General features: G+C 37.7%; 1 protein-coding gene across 5 annotated transcripts in view; it reads left to right on the top strand.

Annotated features, from left to right (window-relative positions):
* The window catches only part of PDE4D (phosphodiesterase 4D), a 1,379,610-nt gene that overhangs the window by 376,827 nt on the left and 984,105 nt on the right, over positions 1–18,678 (top strand). The window lies entirely within an intron of this gene.

The raw sequence follows: 18,678 nt of genomic DNA, 5'->3' as shown, positions 1-18,678 counted from the left end.
TTTTTTGCTTTGATCTAAAAATTATTTAACAGATATTTTTAGAATTTCCAAGTCTAAGAGATTTTTGTTGTTGGTCTCTGATTTTATCATTTCTAGTTTTCAGTTCATGACTAGAAATGGTCTAACATATATCTACTCCTTGAAATTATGAGATTTTCTTTCAGGCCTAATATGTTACCAATTTTTGTGAATATTCAAAGTGCTTTAAAAGCAGGAGTATTGGAGGACATAAATTAATGTGCATATATGTATCTATAAGATTAACCTTATTATTTTTGAGTCTTCTCTCACTTTATTTTTTGATCATTGAGAGACACAAAATTGCAGTGTCAGTTACTCTTTGTTCTTGTGTCCCCATTTCTTTCTAGTTTTCTTTTTCTTTTAGAGAAAGAGGGGTGGGGAAGGGCCGGAAGGAGAGGGAGAAATAATCTCAAGCAGACTCACACCCAGCATGGAGCTGGACACGGGGCTCGATCTCACGACTCTGAGATCATGACTTAAGTGGAAATCGAGAGTAGATCACTTAATTGACTGAGCCACCCAGGGGCCCCTCCTTCTGGTTTTGTTACTTGCATTATTTCCATACTATCAGGATATATTTATTTGTATGCTATTCTATCAATCTTATTCTCACTTTCCTTCTGTGTTTAAATTCATTCAGTGCCCAAAAGTTTCCTAGTCATCCTCTTGTTTTCTCAGCAACAGCTTATCAGAACGATATTCCTTGAATATGTGGGTTTTCATAAATGCCTACCTATAATTTTTATCCTTGAAGAACAACTTGGCTTAAATTTTTGTTGCATGATTGCTTTTTAGGTGTCTCTCCACTGTCTTCTGCTGTTGAAGTTTTCCATTACACAGTCAGGTGCAAAGCTCTGCTGTTTTTTTTTTATTCATGACTAGTAGTTTCGTTTGCATCCCCCAAAGATTCTTCCTTTACTTTTAATATTTAACATCTTTTAGCAGAATATCTTAGTATCTACTATCTGGATTTTCCTAGGTATATAACATGTTTTGAAAAATGTTTTGGGGAGGGGAAGGTTTGGTAAATTATAGATAAGTGTTTTTAAAATCATCTTTGCTTTCTTTTAAAGTGATTCTAATTGTGATATGTTACATCTCCTTTGTTTTCTGGACTTATCGCTTCAAATATTTTAAAATTCCTTTTTTAGTCCTATTGATTTTCTTCGCTTTTCTCGTTTTTTCTCTCTGTGTCTGATGTGGTTTCTACTATGTCTAATTTATCTGGTTATCATGTAGTCATTGTAGTGGAATCTTTTTTTTTTTTTTTTTTTTAGACAGCTTTTCATTTTGCCTCAGTTTCTTTCCTCAATTCTCTTGTTTCATTCCACATCTTCCTGTTATTTGGACATCACTTCACCTCCTTTTGGCTGGCAAACTTTCAGTGAATTCTTTATTTTCACTTCTTTTAGATTGATGGTCATTCCAATAATTAAAAATCTCATATTAGAATATTATATTTTTCCTCTATGCTGTTGGATCACTTTTCTGACTTGTTTTCTAGCCCTGCAGAGGTTTTTGTTGCTCTTTGGCTTTTTTCATTTCAGTGGTGTCTCGGTATGAATGTAATGATCATCTCCCTAAAATGAAACCCTAAATTAGAATGAGTTCCATCCTCCTGTACCACCAAGGAGGAGGATCCAGTGAGGAAATATAGGAGGTGCTACAGCAGCTTCTTCAATTTCAAAGCTCAAGAGCTCCCCTTCCATGGCTCAGCAGTGCTTTTTGCAGCCAGATCTTCTTCGGCCTCAGCACCAGGACTCTGAGGAGCCCTCACTATTCCCCACCAGGCCTGGAACACTTAGGGCCAGCCCCCCTCACCCCCTGCAGTTTGCCGGTTTGGAGTGTTGGGCCCAGCATGAGCTTACAGGCAACTCAGTAATTGTGGGTTTTTCTCTCTCTCTCCTAATTTTGCTAAAAATGTGTGTATGTGCATATACATGTGTTTGTGTGGAGGGGAGAAAGGGTAGTTTTCACTCTCTTTTTTACTAGTTTTAGAGAGAATTGGAATTCAGCAACACTCCCCGAAGGACACAAAAATGCTGATAGGTAAAGAGGAGGAAGCAAGATTCTCAGGTCTCAGTTCCCTCCTGCCATCTCTTCTGCCAAGATAGCCCTGCCTCTCCCTCCTTATGCCAGAGATCCCTATGGATTCTGTGAGTATGTGATGTAGTTCCACAACACACCAGTTATGTTGGTCCTGTTTCCTTCTCACACAGGCTACCTCTGTCAAAGGCAAAGAGGAATTGGCTGGCTAGGGGAATAGAGTGGTGGTGCTCCACTCCAGTGAGAAAAAAACAGAAGCCCTCGGTGAAAAAAAAATGAGGCCTGACTCAACCTACTTATGCAATTAACGTTCTGCACAGCTTTCAATTAAGTATTCAAAGACCAATTATGCTCCCTTATATTGTTTGTTTTCGGCTATATGTTGACAGTTTTATTTGAAGGCTGGCCCGAGGCAAGGAAGACATGGAAGTCAATCTTAAATCACTTTGTCTTATTGTGACCTGTGATGAAAGGTTTAATGAGAAGGAAGTTCACTTTCATTGATTGGGTACTAGGTGCTAGAGATCCTGGACTTAGAACTAAATAATCCCTATGTGAGTAAGTCCCTAAGTAAGCACTTTTCCTCATGTGATAATTTCACTTCACAGCCAGTGAAGTTGAAGCTGTCAACTAAGAAAGAAGTTTTTATTCTCTTTTTATTTCCATTAGCATATATAAACAGGTAAAAATCTGATTTCCATCTGGGCCTTAGGGTTCCATAATCTCCAGGACAGAGACTCTTTCTGCCTTCTCTATTACTCGATTTCTGATGCCCCTCACAGGTCCTGATATAACACACACGCATGCACACACGCACACACACGTGTACACACAGTATATTGAATAAATAAAAAAATACATCGACAGGACAATTGTTTCAAACTGATCTCTAACATCACTTTATTCTGATAATTGTGAATTTTATATATCTCTGAAAGCAAGTAAAGTATCAATCTTAAATTATACATAAACTCAAACATTCAAATATAAAATATCTTATACCAAAATGGTGAAACAGCTAACTCTAGTAATGAAGCTGTACTCTGAACACTGTATAACCTGACATTTTATGGAGAGTATGTTCAGAAAAACAGTTCACAATCTCTTTTTACTTACATTGTGTGTGCTGTGTGTGTTGTTTTCAGATGTGAATGGGGTTTGAAATCAGAGAGACGGCTTCATGGTGCAGTTCCCCACTCGCTCTCTATTTATCCTTCAGCCAAAGACTTAATCTTTCCAAGCCCTGGTTTTCTATTTGTTAAATAAAGATCACAGCAATTCACTGCATTCAATGAAGCAGCATCTAATACAGGGCTATCAGGAAGCACTAGTTCTGTTCCATTCTTATTTTAAACTCTCAGCCCTCTTCAGAACTCCATTCTCTGGCTCTAGTTTTCAGAATATGAGCATTAGTGGATCATAATCATTTTTAACCTAAACATATCAGTTCCTATTTGGTTGAAATGAATATCAATAAGAGTTCATAATTCTGAAACTCTGAAAATACACTGTTGATCTAAGAGCCAGTTGACAGGCATAGTAAGAGCCTCACTAAATGAAGAAAGCACCCACTTTAATGGTGTTTTCTCAGGCATTAATTGCGAAAGAAAAGAAAGAAGAGACTTGGTAAAAGGACTTGGGAATGAGATTAAAAGAACTTGATTTTTCCTTATAAACTAATGGCCCGGAAGCCATGTAATTAAATCCCACAAAGGCTCTGAATTCTGTTATTCCCTCATGGAAACATCATGATTGCCTCAGTCATTAGCTTTCAGGATGTCAGCCTTGACCAGCGTATTTCTGGTCTCATTAAACACTGTGCATTAGTGTTCAGTGACTTATAAAAGTAAACTTCCTTCTAGATAGCTTTGTGTGCCTGTACTGTAACATCCAAATGGATGTATGGCATGAGAAGGATCATAATTTAAAGTTGCCTTTCTTCAGGGCCCCCAGGTGGCTTAGTAGGTTAAATGTCTACCTTTGACTCAGGTCATGATCTGAGGGTCCTAGGATTGAGCCCTGTGTCAGGCTCTCTGCTCCTCGGGGAGCCTGCTTTGCTTTCTTCCTCTGCCTGCTGCTCCCCCTGATTGTGCTCTCTCTCTGTTAAATAAATAAATTAATTAATTTTAAAAAAATTGCTTTTTTTCATCCTATATAGTGTTTACATTTTTTATTTATTTACTTATTTTTTTGAGAGAGAAAGAGGGGAGGAGGAGCAGAGGGAGAAGGAGAGAAAATCTCAAGCAGGCTGTATGCTCAGCATAGAGCCCCATGTAGGGCTTGATCTCATGACTCTGAGGGTCATAACCTGAACCAAAATTAAGAGTTGGATGCACCACTCTGGTGCTCCTATAGTTTTGTTCTTAAACACAGTAAGGTTGAGTCCTAGAGCAAACAATTTGACATTACAAAATTTTAAGTTTTGTTTTCTCCTTTTAAAAGAAAATGAGTAGTTTTTCAGATTTTGTCTGGGAGAAGTGGATTAAATTATAATTTTTAGAAATTCTATTATATAGCTTTTGCTTTTCTTGCTTCATGCCAATTGTTTTCATAAATGCCAGATTTCCCTTTGTGAATTGTGCTTTCCAAGAGGGTGAAGACAAATGACTAGTGCTCACACAAGAATATAAGTATTTAGCAAAATAAAATAACTGTATTACTTTGCTAGGGCTTCTGTAACAAAGCACCACACACAGAATGGCTTAACAATGGAAATTTATTGTCTCCCAGTTCTGCAGGCTGGAAATTTGAAATCAAAGTATTGGCTAGCTTGGTTCCTTCTGATGGCTATGAGAGAAAGATTTGTTTCAGACCTTTCTCCTTGGACTGTAGAAGGCCATCTTCTATGTCTCTTTATGTTGTTTTCCCTTTATGCATATCTGTGTTCAGATTTCCCATTTTATTATAAGGATGTCAGTCATTTTGGATTAGGGCTCACTCTCACGACCTCATTTGAACTTAATTACCTCTGTAAAGACCCTATCTCCAAATGAGGTCACACTCTAAGGTCTTAGAGATGAGGACTTCAACATAAGAATTTTGGAGGGGCAATAATTCAACCCATAATAGCAACCCTTTAAATATGTGCATTCTCTTCCTTTAAACTTGGGAGTCCTTTACAATGCTAAACAATGCTTTCTTGGTCTATACTATTTAGAATAATATAAAACACATTTCTTCATTTTTTTGCTAACATTAAGATTAATCTGCAACTTTGTTTTTAAGGTTTTATAAAATGCCCCATCAGGAACTCCTTTTAATTATTCACTCTTCACCACTGATAGATCATTCCCTGAGATGCAGTAATATGCACTTTGAGACTTATGATATATGGAAACTCAGTCTCATTAAAGTCAAACAGTTAATATGGGACAGAGCTGGGATTCAAATCTATATTTCATTGACTCTAAAGTAAATGCTTTTTCCATGGTCAACAATATATTTTAAAATGTTCATTTACTACCTATCTTTTTAATGAAAAAGTATTGCTTTTCCTCATTGTAAATGTAGCAGGTACTTACTGAGGGATTTTTAAAAAGATTTATTTATTTATTTGAGAGAGAGAAAGAGTAAGCATGAGCAGGAGGAGTAGAAGGAGAGGAAGAGAGAATTTCAAGCAGGCTTCACACCCAGCATGGAGCCCAACACAGGGCTGAATCTCACCATCCTGAAATTATGACCTGAGCAGAATCAAGAGTTGGATGCGTAATTGACTGTGCCACCTAGGTGCCTCTCACTGAGGAAAATTTAGGGGAAAAAATCTCCCTGAATTATAAAGATGAATATTAAAATTACCCATAATTTTATCATCCAGAGACAGCCATTAAATGTTAGCTTTCAGAATATATGTATAAATATTCCTATAATTCCATTTATATATTTATATCTATATAGAGCTACATGTGTAATTTTTATATCATTAAAAGTTTTTTGCAAAAAAATTTCAAATTTCAAATCATTTTCTCAGTTAAGATCATCCTAATCTTACTAAAGAGTTATTTTTTAATTATTTGAAATAATAATTCTTTTCATTGTTGGATTCTTTTGGAGAGAATAAGGCATAAGCCGATTGCACCTGAAATTTAACTTTCTGTTCTTACTTCCTACTGTCCCAGAGGAATGAGTAGTCCAAGACAGAGAAGACAAGGGCAACAACCAGCACTTTGTCCTTTTTTTTCCATTCACTGTTTCATCTCTGAAGCCAAGACTTCTACCTAGGCATGAAGGTATTTAAATAAGTAACCCTTTCTCTCCCTCTCACTGATAGAAAAACTTGGATATTTCTCAGGGGAATTTCTCATAAACCCCCTCTCTACCACTAAATCTGAGACAAAAAAATAAGGAGAAATTCTTTAGCCACTCTCCTAAATATAAGAAGAACCTTAAAAGAGTATGATGTCTAGATGTTACAGAACTGAGAGAAACCATTGATTGTTTTCAGAGGATGACCAGGAGGAACTAAATCATGTCAGGATCTGAGGACAGGACCTGTGATGAATACATCCTTTCATCCAATCACAGTGTCATTCCAAGGCTTCTCCAGGGAGATCTTACACACTCCTCACCATTGTGCTTATTTGTATTATGTGACATACACTTAGCCCAACACTTCCTTCTCCTGAACCCATAAGATCTATCTGATATTTAACCCCTTGTAACCTGTTGGTTTGGGATTTGACTCTCAAAGTTTTGGTGTGGTAAGGCTGGAATTAGTCCTGATGAACACCCAGCAGGGTGTCTTTCATGGCGGGGGTGGGGGGGGGTGGGGGGGTGGTGTCTGCTTGCCCAGGTGCAGTAGCATAGCTGATTACAATTCCTCCCTTGCAGACTTGATTATTTACAGTAACTCCAGCCACTTGTGGCTCAGACTCATAGATCTTGTTCCAGAATGTTATAATGGACGTAGAGCCTGGCCTTAGTTCCAACTGGTGATGCTAGGTGATTGGTGATCCACCTTTAGCCCTCCCTGGAATAGAGATAAAGGAACTTCTCTGCAGAATGAGCAAGATTTCTATGGTGTTTCTGATGAGGCTGTTTAAGATAAAGGTCCTAAAGGTCCTGACTCTGTTCCTAGTGCCTCCCATGAGGTCCTTAGTCATGTGTCTGCAGCAGAAGGAATCACCGCAACTCATTCACTTTATAGTCAGGTATCCTTATACTACCTTATGATCTATTTTTTTCAGATCATTGTGACAAGTTTTCTACTCTTATGGAAAATTCCTCTCATGGTTAAAGCTTTTAGTAAGTGCTATAAAGCTTAATAACTCTCTCTACTGAATAGGAATAATTATACACTGGTTCATAAAATGTACTCATGGTCTAATTTAGTTATTAGAAAGGCTAGAATATTGATTCTTGAATGTGAAAAAATGTATAGGCTAAAGAGCCATAATATCAAATAGTTCTTTTGTTTATAAAGCTCTTTGGAAATGGAGTAACAAATGAGTTAATAATTAAAGCAATAATTTACATTTGATTTTATATCAGAAAGCCTACATCTTCTTTTAAAAATAAACCTTCCACATATGCTATGTTATCAGAAAAGGGACGTGAAAATTCCACCTTAGTCTCCCTATTGTTTCATCTGAAATATTTAAGGCTTTCCTAACATAAATTGTCACAGGTGTGTGCTTATTCTAGTCGACACTTAATCAGTGTGTAAATGTGTGTGTGTGTGTGTTTTCACTATCCATATAAAAGTGGGTAAACTGCAGAATATTTTTAGTGAGTAGAATAGGTAGCTCTTGCCCTCTTATTGCTAAGGAATTAAAAAATTATCAGAACATACACTTTTAAAAATGATCACAGCTGTAAAGTCTCTTGTGTTAATATTGGAAATCTCTTTTACTTAGAATTTTAATCTTATTAGAATAATTGCGTTATTTTCAGATCCCTTTTTTACATAGATGTGGCCTCTAGCTTAGCCCTCTAAATGAATTAGGATTCTTTTGGTTGCTAGTGAGAGAAATACAACTCAAGGTAAGTCAAGCTATTTGAATAATACAAATAATGATGACATTGTATTATTTATCATAGCTGGAATGGTATTTGAAGACTTATAAATAAAGAATAGCTGTAGAGAGGCACCTGAGTCTCACACTCAACTAATCTCAGTTCAGCTCTTGGTCTCATGGTCGTGAGTTTGAGCCTCATGTTGGAGGCTGCACTGGGCTTGGAGCCTACTTACAACAAAACAAAACCAAAAAAAATTCCAAAGCTAATAACTGTAAAGACTTCCCTCATTACCTCATCATTGGTGTAGCTTTTTTTTTTTTTTTCTCTATCAGGCCCTTATCTCTTTTTGGTTTAATTTACACACAAGCTCTCTCCACCTGAAAATGAAGATGGTTGCATAACTTCCCATTGATAAGAGCTTCTTTTTTCTATTAATAATATATCAATGTAGAGAAGGATTCTGCTTGGCTAATTGGTTGGATTATATATTTATTCTCTGGACACATTACTGTTACTAGGAAAATGAGATAATAAAACTGGTTATTCCTGGGAATTATGAAGAGAAGCCCTGCCAGACTCATGTAAAAAGAGAGTATGATGGTTTCTCAAAGGACAAGAATCTAACCAATAGTAAATACCTGTCTATACATCCTCAAGCTATATTCCCTTTCCATCACTCTTGGCTGGCCCCAAACTACTACGCATCTGCTCTTCCCAAACTCTTTTCTCCTCTCATTTCTTGCTTTTCCCCTGGAAAGTTAACCTCTAAGTAATGTTTTCAGACTCCTGCCCCTTAAAAGACAGGACAAAATAACAGTATCATTATACTGAAAATTTCATTGGGCTGAAGAAGGTCCATATTGTCCTTTTTGTGCTTCTAGATAGATTATTGCTTTTGGAAAAAACTAAATAAATAAATTCAGGGGTTATTTAATAATATTTATGAAACCTATGTAAGGCATGGGCACTTAACAGAATTGGTATTGGTGTTCATGTTGGGACCATGTCCTGGAGGCCGCTACTCTAACTTAAGCCTTACTTTCCTGGTTCTGGATAATGGCAGTATCCTAGAATTTTGGGGACTAGGGCAGGTTAATAGTTGGGGATTCAGAGAAGGTCAAACCAGCAACTCCTTACTAACCAGCACAGAGACTACCCTCATACTGATATGCAGTTGCTGCCTTTCCAACCTGGGTTACATGTATGTATGGAGGATTAACAGTTATGTAAGAGAATTACTTCAAGTAACTGACTTTAAGACAATTGTTTAGTACATGAACCAAAGATAATATGATTTTAAAGCAGTTATTCTGTAGCTTGTTGTCTTGTTGATTTTGTTTTATTTTTCTTTTCCTGCATGTATTTCAAATGGGTCACTGAACTTCTTAAAATTATATGCAGATTTTATTGGATCAATGATACTTTTTTTTTTTTTCTGGGAGAAGGCCAGCCACTTTTACCAGGTCTTCAAATAGGCCCATTCTATACACACACGTACACACACACACACACACACAGATGAAGCTTTAAAAATCACTGTTGTAAAATGTTATAATTTCCATCAATAGGGAAGAATAAAATTTATATAAGGACTTTATATAAGAGTAGTATTGAATAACTAAATTACAATTTAAACAGGAGTAGGATCATGCATGGCACATGCCTGCCTGAAGAAGAAATCTTCACTAAAGATTTCTCTCTGATGCTTACAACACCATTTTTATGCTTACTCTTACAGTCTTATTAATCATCAAATGAGGGGTTAACTTTGTTTCCATTTAACTCAGCTCATTACCAATTTTCATTGACATGAACTCACAGGTAAAAACTACGAGTATTCTTGTGTTAGTCCTTATGAATTTTTCCAAAGAGTTATAAGGTATGAGACAGTGCTCCATATCAAAGATACTTGGGCCTAAAGATTGTCTGCCTTTATAGAACAGTAGCTAGAAAAGTTTCAGTTTGCAATTTATAATGAGGAAAACTAGCCTAAACTTTAGAGAGAATGTCTAATAAGCCAGAAGGGTAAAAGCCAAGTGAGATCAGAGCTGTCTCTTTTACAAATGGTAAAGTCTAAACTTAGGTCCTAGCCAGGCCGGACTATGCCGTTAGAGTTATTAAGGATAAACAATTGTCAAGGAACAAGCCCATGATTAACACCAAAACTTAAACAATTCTAGGGCATTTCTTTAAGTTCTACATATGCTTTATTGATCTTGAAATTTTTTTAGGAAAAGCTATACAGTAGTAAAGAGAATTCCTGAGCCCTAGGCAATGAGTAAATAAGGACTATACTTCATGGGGACAACGATTCTATTTTGATAATTTAAGAAAATAAAGTTCTCAGGTGTTACAGCTGGTTATGAATATCTAGGAGTCAGTTTCTCAGAGTATTTATTTACATCCTTCCATGATTATTACATCTGATGACCAGACTCAGGTTTTCCTATATAAATGTATGGTACTGAGTTTGTTTTAAAAGAATAAGAAATTTCGCAGATCCCTGGGTGGCTCAGCGGTTTAGCTCCTGCCTTAGGCCCCGGGCATGATCCTGGAGTCCTGGGATTGAGTTCCACAATGGACTCCCTGCATGGGGCCTGCTTCTCCCTCTGCCTGTGTCTCTTTCTCTGTCTCTGTCTCTCTCTCTCTCTCTCTGTGTCTCTCATGAATAAATAAATAAAATCTTTTAAAAAAGAATAAGAAATTTCATAGTTTTATATTATGAAACTCATGATTGGCTTCTACTTTTCCTTTTGCATGGTTTTATTTTAGCCTAGCCTTTCCCCTCCCCCCAACCCTAGTTTTGTTTTGTTTTGGCTCCTCAACATCTCTTATAATTTTAGCACTAGTTACATTTTTGGTGTTCAAAATTACGCAATTCATTTGGTGTGAGGTAAAAGAGAAATTTCTTTTTAAAGGTCCTTGAGATGAATCCCTAAAAGACCCTGGGTTAATTCACATATTCAACAAATATTTCTTTACATTTGTAAGGCAAGCATCAGCTATGTTCACTGAACTTAGCAAAACAGACCTGGCATACAGTTAAATGGAGGAGAGTGACATGAACTAATCAGGTGAGCAGATAACCATAAAGTTCCACATAATTCCAAGCAACCGTAAGGGCTCAAAACAAAACAAAACAAAACGCCAAAAAAATAATGAGAGAGCTTGGAAAAGTAATAGAAGAGATTATGTCAGATGGAGAGAAGGGAGATGTTATAGCAAACTTCTCTGGGAAGGAAATATGTTAGCAATGAGAAGGTGTCAACAACTGTGGGAGAAGGAAGAGCTAAGTAGAGAAAGTAGCATGTCCAAAGGTCCACTCAGGAGCTGAAAGAAGGTCAGTATGGGTAAAATGAGTGGGAAAGAGAATGGCATGAAGTGAAGAAAGAGAGAACTTTATGGAAACCATGGTGCAGTTCACCTACTTTGTGGCATTCTGTCTCTGCTACTGGCTTCATTGTGTTTGGATAGGGATGTGATGCTAGAGCTAATCAGTGAGTTGTAAGCACAAAAGATGCATTTAACATTCTGGTCAATTCCTAAAATAAGGCTAGTAATAATTGTTCAGATCACCTTTGCATTGGTGTTGGACTTCTTAGCCACCTGCAAAACAAAGGAAAAATGGTATTGGGTGCTATATAAAGGGAAGCCAGGTTGGGAAGAAGAAGTAAAGGTCTCTTTCAGAGGCAGATCTGAGAGGTAAAATTATTTTGCGTAATGTTGGAGTAGGTTCTGCTAGGGTGGAGAGTGGTGGGCAGGTGGGAGGAAAGAACTTTCCCTTAATCTGAAGAAGGAAGAGAGGATGTATAGTGCCTATGACCTTGGTGAGGTTACCCTTCTCAGACTATAATGCTTCGTAGAAATAAAGAATAAAATTAGTCACTTTCCTGTCTACTGAGAAAATTTCCAGAGGGGCCCGAGGCCATTGATGTAGGATGTTTTAACAATCCAGCCTACTCAGAACACAAGAACCTATGATCCTGTCAAGAAGGCCAGTGACCCTATCTTTCAATAGCTGTTAGACTCCACCTGGTGTGGAGCTATGCCTGGGATCTGCTTGGGAATGTGGCATTGTTCCTTCTCCCATTAATGTTTTTGAAAAGATTCAACACTTCATAGTGCCCTACTAACATTAGACCATGGGCATTACGAGTAGCTGTGGTCTTCAAACTGAGTCTGTGAGTTCTGCAGTATGACAAGGCATTACCAGAGTTATCTTGTTGTGAGTACTTTTGAAAACATCATTTCAAATTCTCAATTAATATGTGTTCCCTTTCCTGAAACAGATCTGCCTTAGAACCAATCCAGATGGAGTTACAAGTTCTCTTTTTCAATTTCTCTTTTCATAATTATCCCTCTCCCACTTGACAAAGAGAGACATACACCTCTTTCCCACTACAGATTTCACTATGGTGCATTGCTCTGAAAAATATCTAAAAATTTTCCAAAAGAAATCAAAAGGATAATTTGAACTACTACTTTGGTAATGGTATTAAAAAAGTGAATTACTCTAATGATTAACTTTTTTTTTTGTACAAAAAAATACATATCAATTCTTTTAACAAAATTGAAGGAGGACTTATTTCAATTCTACAGCTGATAGACATTTGAGAATGATGTTTGGTATTTATCTCCTCAGTTTTGGGGTGCTTTTTGGCATGTGTCTGGATTGTAAGGGATCTAATAATATTACCATAATGACACTTGCCCCATTCTCACATACCTATTTAGTTGTAGCACTTATTATAAAACTTAAATATAGGAATATAATTTATTCTAACAGTGAGATATATTCATCCTCAAATAAATGAGCAGATTGAGAAATTCAAGACCATTTGCCTCATTAAGATTTCCAGTGAAATTTCAGTTTCACATTAAGTAGTTATTAAAACTTATAAAATGTTTCAAATAATTATGTACTAAACTCTGTGATTTTAATGACAGCTCCACTTAGAAGAAAAAATTGAATACTCAAGGCATTATGGTCACGGTATATTTTTAAACAATTAAATGTCCATTTACATGCTTTTTTATTGCAATGACATTTGGTAGGACTAAGAAATGCATTGAAATTTAAAATACATTATAAGTTTGATAACAATTTCTTGTAAGTGGAATGGAAATACAAGTTTAAGGGGAAATAGTAATAATATTAAATTTCTGGTTGTTAATGAAGGCTTTGTTCATAAATTTTTTTAATGGATAATGGAGACCAAATTACCATGGCATTTTGATTTCATTGGATACAATTTTAGAAAATTATTTAACAGTTTTGTTTGAAAATGTGAGTCTTACAATGAGATAACCTGTTTCTTATAACTATTATTTATTTAGCAAATATTAAAACTTATGATGAAAAAATAATTTTGCCTTGAAAATATATGAGGGAGCAAACAGCTTATCAAAAATATTTTATTTTCTTTTATTATTATTTTTTAAGATTTTATTTATTTATTCTTGAGAGACAGAGAGAGAGAGAGAGAGAGGGGCAGAGACACAGGCAGAGGGAGGAGCAGGCTCCATGCTGGGAGCCTGATGTGGGACTCCATTCCGGGTCTCCAGGATCAGGCCCTGGGCCAAAGGCAGATGCTAAACCGCTGAGCCACCCGGGCTGCCCCAAAAATATTTTAGATAATATAAAACTGAAGTTTGAAAGTCACCGGCACTGAGAGTTTCTTCCCCAGGTCTGACCTCCTATTCTCAAAATTCTTACATAGACCATTGCCAATTGTAGTTACAGTTAAGCCAAACTCATTTGTCAGGTATGCTAAAAAATACATAGAAATTGGAGATATAAACTTGATAGTGTCAAGTGTTGGCAGGCAACAATTATCTAGAGAATTACAGTCCTGATGAGAATGGTTAGTTAACCTGTGGTCTTTTGAATTTCCTGGGATTAGAATGTTGAAGGTATGTCCTTGAAAAGGCAAGTATGGATATGGAGGGGTGCCTGCCGGCAAAGATCGGAAAGAAAGGCCTTCTTACCTTCCTGGTCAGAGTTAACAAGCTTATGGAGAAAGAGAAGAAAACAAGAGAATGTACCCAATTTAGAAATAAGAGATAGAGAAGAGTGGGTTAGAATGGGATGGACTTTTTCCTTTTAAGTTGAAAGCAAGTTAACAGAAAGGGAGTGGAAAAGAAAGAATTAAAATCTTAACAAAACAAGCAAATAGATAAAATTCATGGTAGGATGAAATATATTCGATTTAAAACAATAGATAAAAAGAAACAGGGCAGCCCCGTTGGCGCAGCGGTTTAGCGCCGCCTGCAGCCCAGGGCGTGATCCTGGAGACCCTGGATGGAGTCCCACCTCAGGCTCTCTGTATGATGCCTGCTTCTCCCTCTGCCTGTGTCTCTGCCTCTCTCTCTCTCTCTCTCATTCTCTCTCTCTCTCTCTCTCTCTCTCTCTGTCTCTATGAATAAATAAATAAAATCTTAAAGAAAAAAAAGTTAGAAACAAATGAGGTCAAAGTTTAGAGATAAAATTAAAGCATAAAAAATAAATAAAATTAAAGCAGATAAAGTATTAAAAGAATAAGCTTATGGTGTGAAAATAAACATGCAAAGAAAATGAAAGATTAAGAATTTAGAACTAAAGAAAGTAAAAAAAAAACAAAAAACCCTAAAGACCTTCAAAAAACAAACAGTTGGAGGTGAAAGAATGATAGAAATAGATGGGTGGGGTGCAAAAGTTGAGAGCATGATGACTTAGTGGTAAGTGAGCAGAGAAGGGCCCTCTGTCATTTCTTCCAGTAAGGCCTGGTAGCCTGCAGCCCAGTGAATGGAGGACTGCTCACAAGGTGACCCATGTTTCCTTAATACAAACAACTGAGACAGAGGAGTGGCTGAGCTTGGCTCCAAGCAAGTAATTACCTTATATTTCAACATTGTGTTGGGAGGATTATTTAGTGGGGACATTCCTGCATAGATAAGACAGGTGATGGTGGGATAAGGCGGCAAGAGAGAGACTGGGAAGGTGGGGTCGTGCCTCACCACCACCCCCCTTTCATCTCAATTATGTTGCCACATTTGTTTGTGGTAGGATTGGTTGACTCTGAAAGCTAATGGAGGGAAGTTTGGTGAGAATAAAAGAGCCTGCACACAGAGTGGAGCCTTGCTTCTCACTATCCCAAATAGGAGCGGGTGTGTGCTCTCCAGCTTCTGAGGCCCAAACTGAAGAAAAGGCTCTAACATGACTGTGTCCACCAATGCAGCATTGCAGTAAATGAGAATCTGAATCCCAGCGCAGTTTAGTGCCCAGTGTCCCTGGAGTGCATACTGCCCAGCAAGGCAAAGGTAGCCCTTAGGATAGGTTGCCAAGTGTGTGTGGAAAGAAAGGAGCAGTTAGATGAAGGAGACGATGGCATGTTTTATCATCAACATTTTTTTGTCTTTTGGTGCAGCCAACTTCCCTTCCTTCTTTTCTAGTGACCTTAGCCATTTTTAGCTTCCGGTAGCTTGAGCCACATTGCTTCTCTAAGCACAGAGTTTTCCTCATGATCCCACTCTTAGATCTGCTCTGGGGAATGAGAGCTTTTGTCTCCTGGGCGCTACAGGTGCTGCTAAATCAAAGGCCACTAGTACTATTGTCTTGTCCTACTCTGGTCTCTTATCTAAGATGTTTAGTAGTGATGAATAGATTTTAGCAAAAGTATGGATAGGCATATGAAATAACCTGGAAGCTTGCTTTAAAAACAGACTCCAGCTGTGTCAAGGAATTCTATTCCACTGTCTTTTGGTGGGTGTTTCTTAAATGGGCTACCTGACAGTAATTTGTCAGATTCTTTCTAGGCCTTTTCTCAGAGGTACCAGCCTTGTGAGTATCATGGCACTAAGTATGTTTTCCTGGCAATTTTTTATTCCTGGGAAGATCATTTTACATTAAGATATATATATTTCTAGAAGCAGAGAAATGTCTGAGTAACCTAAACATTTATGGAAGTTAAAATAAGGATGTGTGCTTTTTTAGTAGCATGTCAGAGATTTTCCTGAAAATATCAGGCAAAAGTATCTGACATGGATTATAAAATGGTTTCTTCTGTAAAAGCAGAATGAACAAAAAGAAAAAAGAATCCTACTACACTATTACTAGATTTCAGGCAGAACTTTAGGAAGTCTGTTATGATAAACAGGAGGAGCAAACATTAATGTATATTGTAAAATGTCACTGCTTGAATGTGGATGTCACTTGATCTCTCAAAACCGATGAATACAAATGAGATTCCATTAACCATGTTGTCTATCCTAACTGCGGTGAGTCTTGGCTCCCCCTCTGCATAACTGTAGCACCCTAGTCTCTCCCGTCCTCGCTCTTTCTCTTCCTGTTCCAATCTCCTCCCTTTATTTCTGAGAGTCTCCAGTATTTTGTACTGCACTGTCAGTAGTTTTACTTCTTGTCATCCTTCATCCCAGTCTCTTTCCTTACTGCCCTATTTCCTTCTAGGCAGGGCCATCTTTTGGTGGCGCCCCATCCCTCTCTCTGTGGATGATGCTTCCGTGGTCTCTGATACCCACACATGTAAGATGGTGGAGGAACTGACCCTTTGCCCACCTCCATGCTGTATTTCATCACCTGTACCTCGAAGCAGAACTGTTTGTGCTCAGATTTTTTTTTTTAATGAATATAGTTACTTCACAATCTGACTATAAACCCTTTCTTCATTTGGGCTAAAAACCAAATCATCATTTGTGAATATGTTGTAGGGATATACAATATTTTCTGGGAAGAAAGGTGACAGACACCATGACTGTCCCCAAATCCCCACTGTATTAGTTCAGGCTACCATAACACGATCACATGGAATGGGTGGCTTAAATGATAGTAAGTTGTTTTCTCATGTTCTCGTAGTCCGAGGTCATGGGGCCAGCATGGTCGAGTTTCTGGTGAAATCTCTTCCTGGCTTTCAGGTAGCTGCCTTGCTGCTGTGTCCTCACATGGCAGACAAACAGGGCTCTGATGTCTCTTCCTCTTCTTATAAGGGCACCAGGTCCTTAACCTGAATATCCTCCTAACGGCCCTATCTCCAAATATGGTACCATCGAGGAATAGTTTCACCATATCAATTTGAGCATATAGAATTCATTCCATGGCACCCACTATTCTCTTGTTTCTTGTTCCTTTCACAACATGACAACTAGCTCAACTCCTTCCTAGCTCATCTTCCAAAGTAAAAGTGGCTGTGCTAATCAACTCAGGCATATAGTGCTGCCACAGCAAATAGCCAAATTACAAATTCCATTTTGGGCACATTTCGAACAATCGCGTATATAAACGGTATCACAGAAGACATAACTTCTCTGTGACATGGAATACTTAACTTTCATTCTGGAATTCATTCTCTTACCCGCCTTAGGAACCCACTGACAGAAAGTGAACAACCTTTTAGAATTTCTGGGGAAAAAAAAAAAAAAAAAAAGAAGAGAGTTTTCTTTGAGCCCCAGTTAGGACAGCTGCCTGAGATACACAATCTTCAGGAAGAAGAGAGTGCTCCAGAGAAGGAATGTTTAATACAGTGTTATAAATGTTTTTTTTTGTTTGTTTGTTTCACTGAGTTACAAATCATCATGAAGAAGGACATCCCAGAAAATTAAAAACTTTATCTTATGCTTTTAGTATGTGCAAGGTTGCAGGCTTCGGAGGCATGGGGATGGAACTTAGGGAGACTTTTTTCAAGTTTGAAATGTTACTTTTAGGTTATTTGCTAATAAAGCAGTTTTATACTGTGGGCTCAGGGTAGAAACAGAGTCCAAACTTTGAAGTTTGGTAAGTCATTCCAACCATGGTAAATGTTAAAGTGTGGCTTCCCTGGAGCCCAAGAGCAGGGTCCACAAACATTAAATGTTGAAAATTTGCTTTATCAAATCCCACCTGTAACCATCTCTGTGATATAGCTCTTTAGTCCCTGGGGAAGCCTCTATGATTAGGGTTAAGCCTACTGATACATTCTGGACTTGTAGAATGAAAGACCACAAGTTTGGGACCAGTCAGACCTGAATGAAAGACCACAAGTTTGGGACCAGTCAGACCTGATCCTGAATACTAGCTGCCTTACTTACTACCTGCCAGGAGTGGCAAGCTATGTAAACTCTCTAACACTGAGTTTCATTCTTAGCAAATGAAGAAAATGAATAATACTTATTATCTTGCAGAACTTTTGAAAGTTAAAGATAATAAATTAGTGTGCCCCCAGGATTATACCTGGGACATGGCTTACTGACTGGTTATATGATGCTTTGAAGAAGAGAGAGGAGAAGGAGGAGATGCTGCTTAAGGGGTTCTTTGAAGTCATCATATGATCTTTCATTCACTGAAACCAACTATAGCATTTTTAGAAGTGGGAGGTTGGAAAAACCATGCTGATAAATAAGCAATGAGGTGCTGAAGTTCTCCAAATGTTGGAAACTTTGGGTCCATCAAGACACAGTGGTGTTCTTTTCTTTTCTTTTTTTTTTTTTTTTTAAATCTTTTTTTTTTTTTTTTTTTTTTTTTTTAATTTTATGGTAGTCACACAGAGAGAGAGAGAGAGAGAGGCAGAGACATAGGCAGAGGGAGAAGCAGGCTCCATGCACCGGGAGCCCGACGTGGGATTCGATCCCGGGTCTCCAGGATCGCGCCCTGGGCCAAAGGCAGACGCCAAACCGCTGCGCCACCCA

Source organism: Vulpes lagopus, chromosome 8 (assembly GCF_018345385.1).
Source record: "Vulpes lagopus strain Blue_001 chromosome 8, ASM1834538v1, whole genome shotgun sequence".
NCBI lineage: Eukaryota > Metazoa > Chordata > Mammalia > Carnivora > Canidae > Vulpes > Vulpes lagopus.
This window is presented reverse-complemented; position numbering and strand designations above follow the sequence as displayed.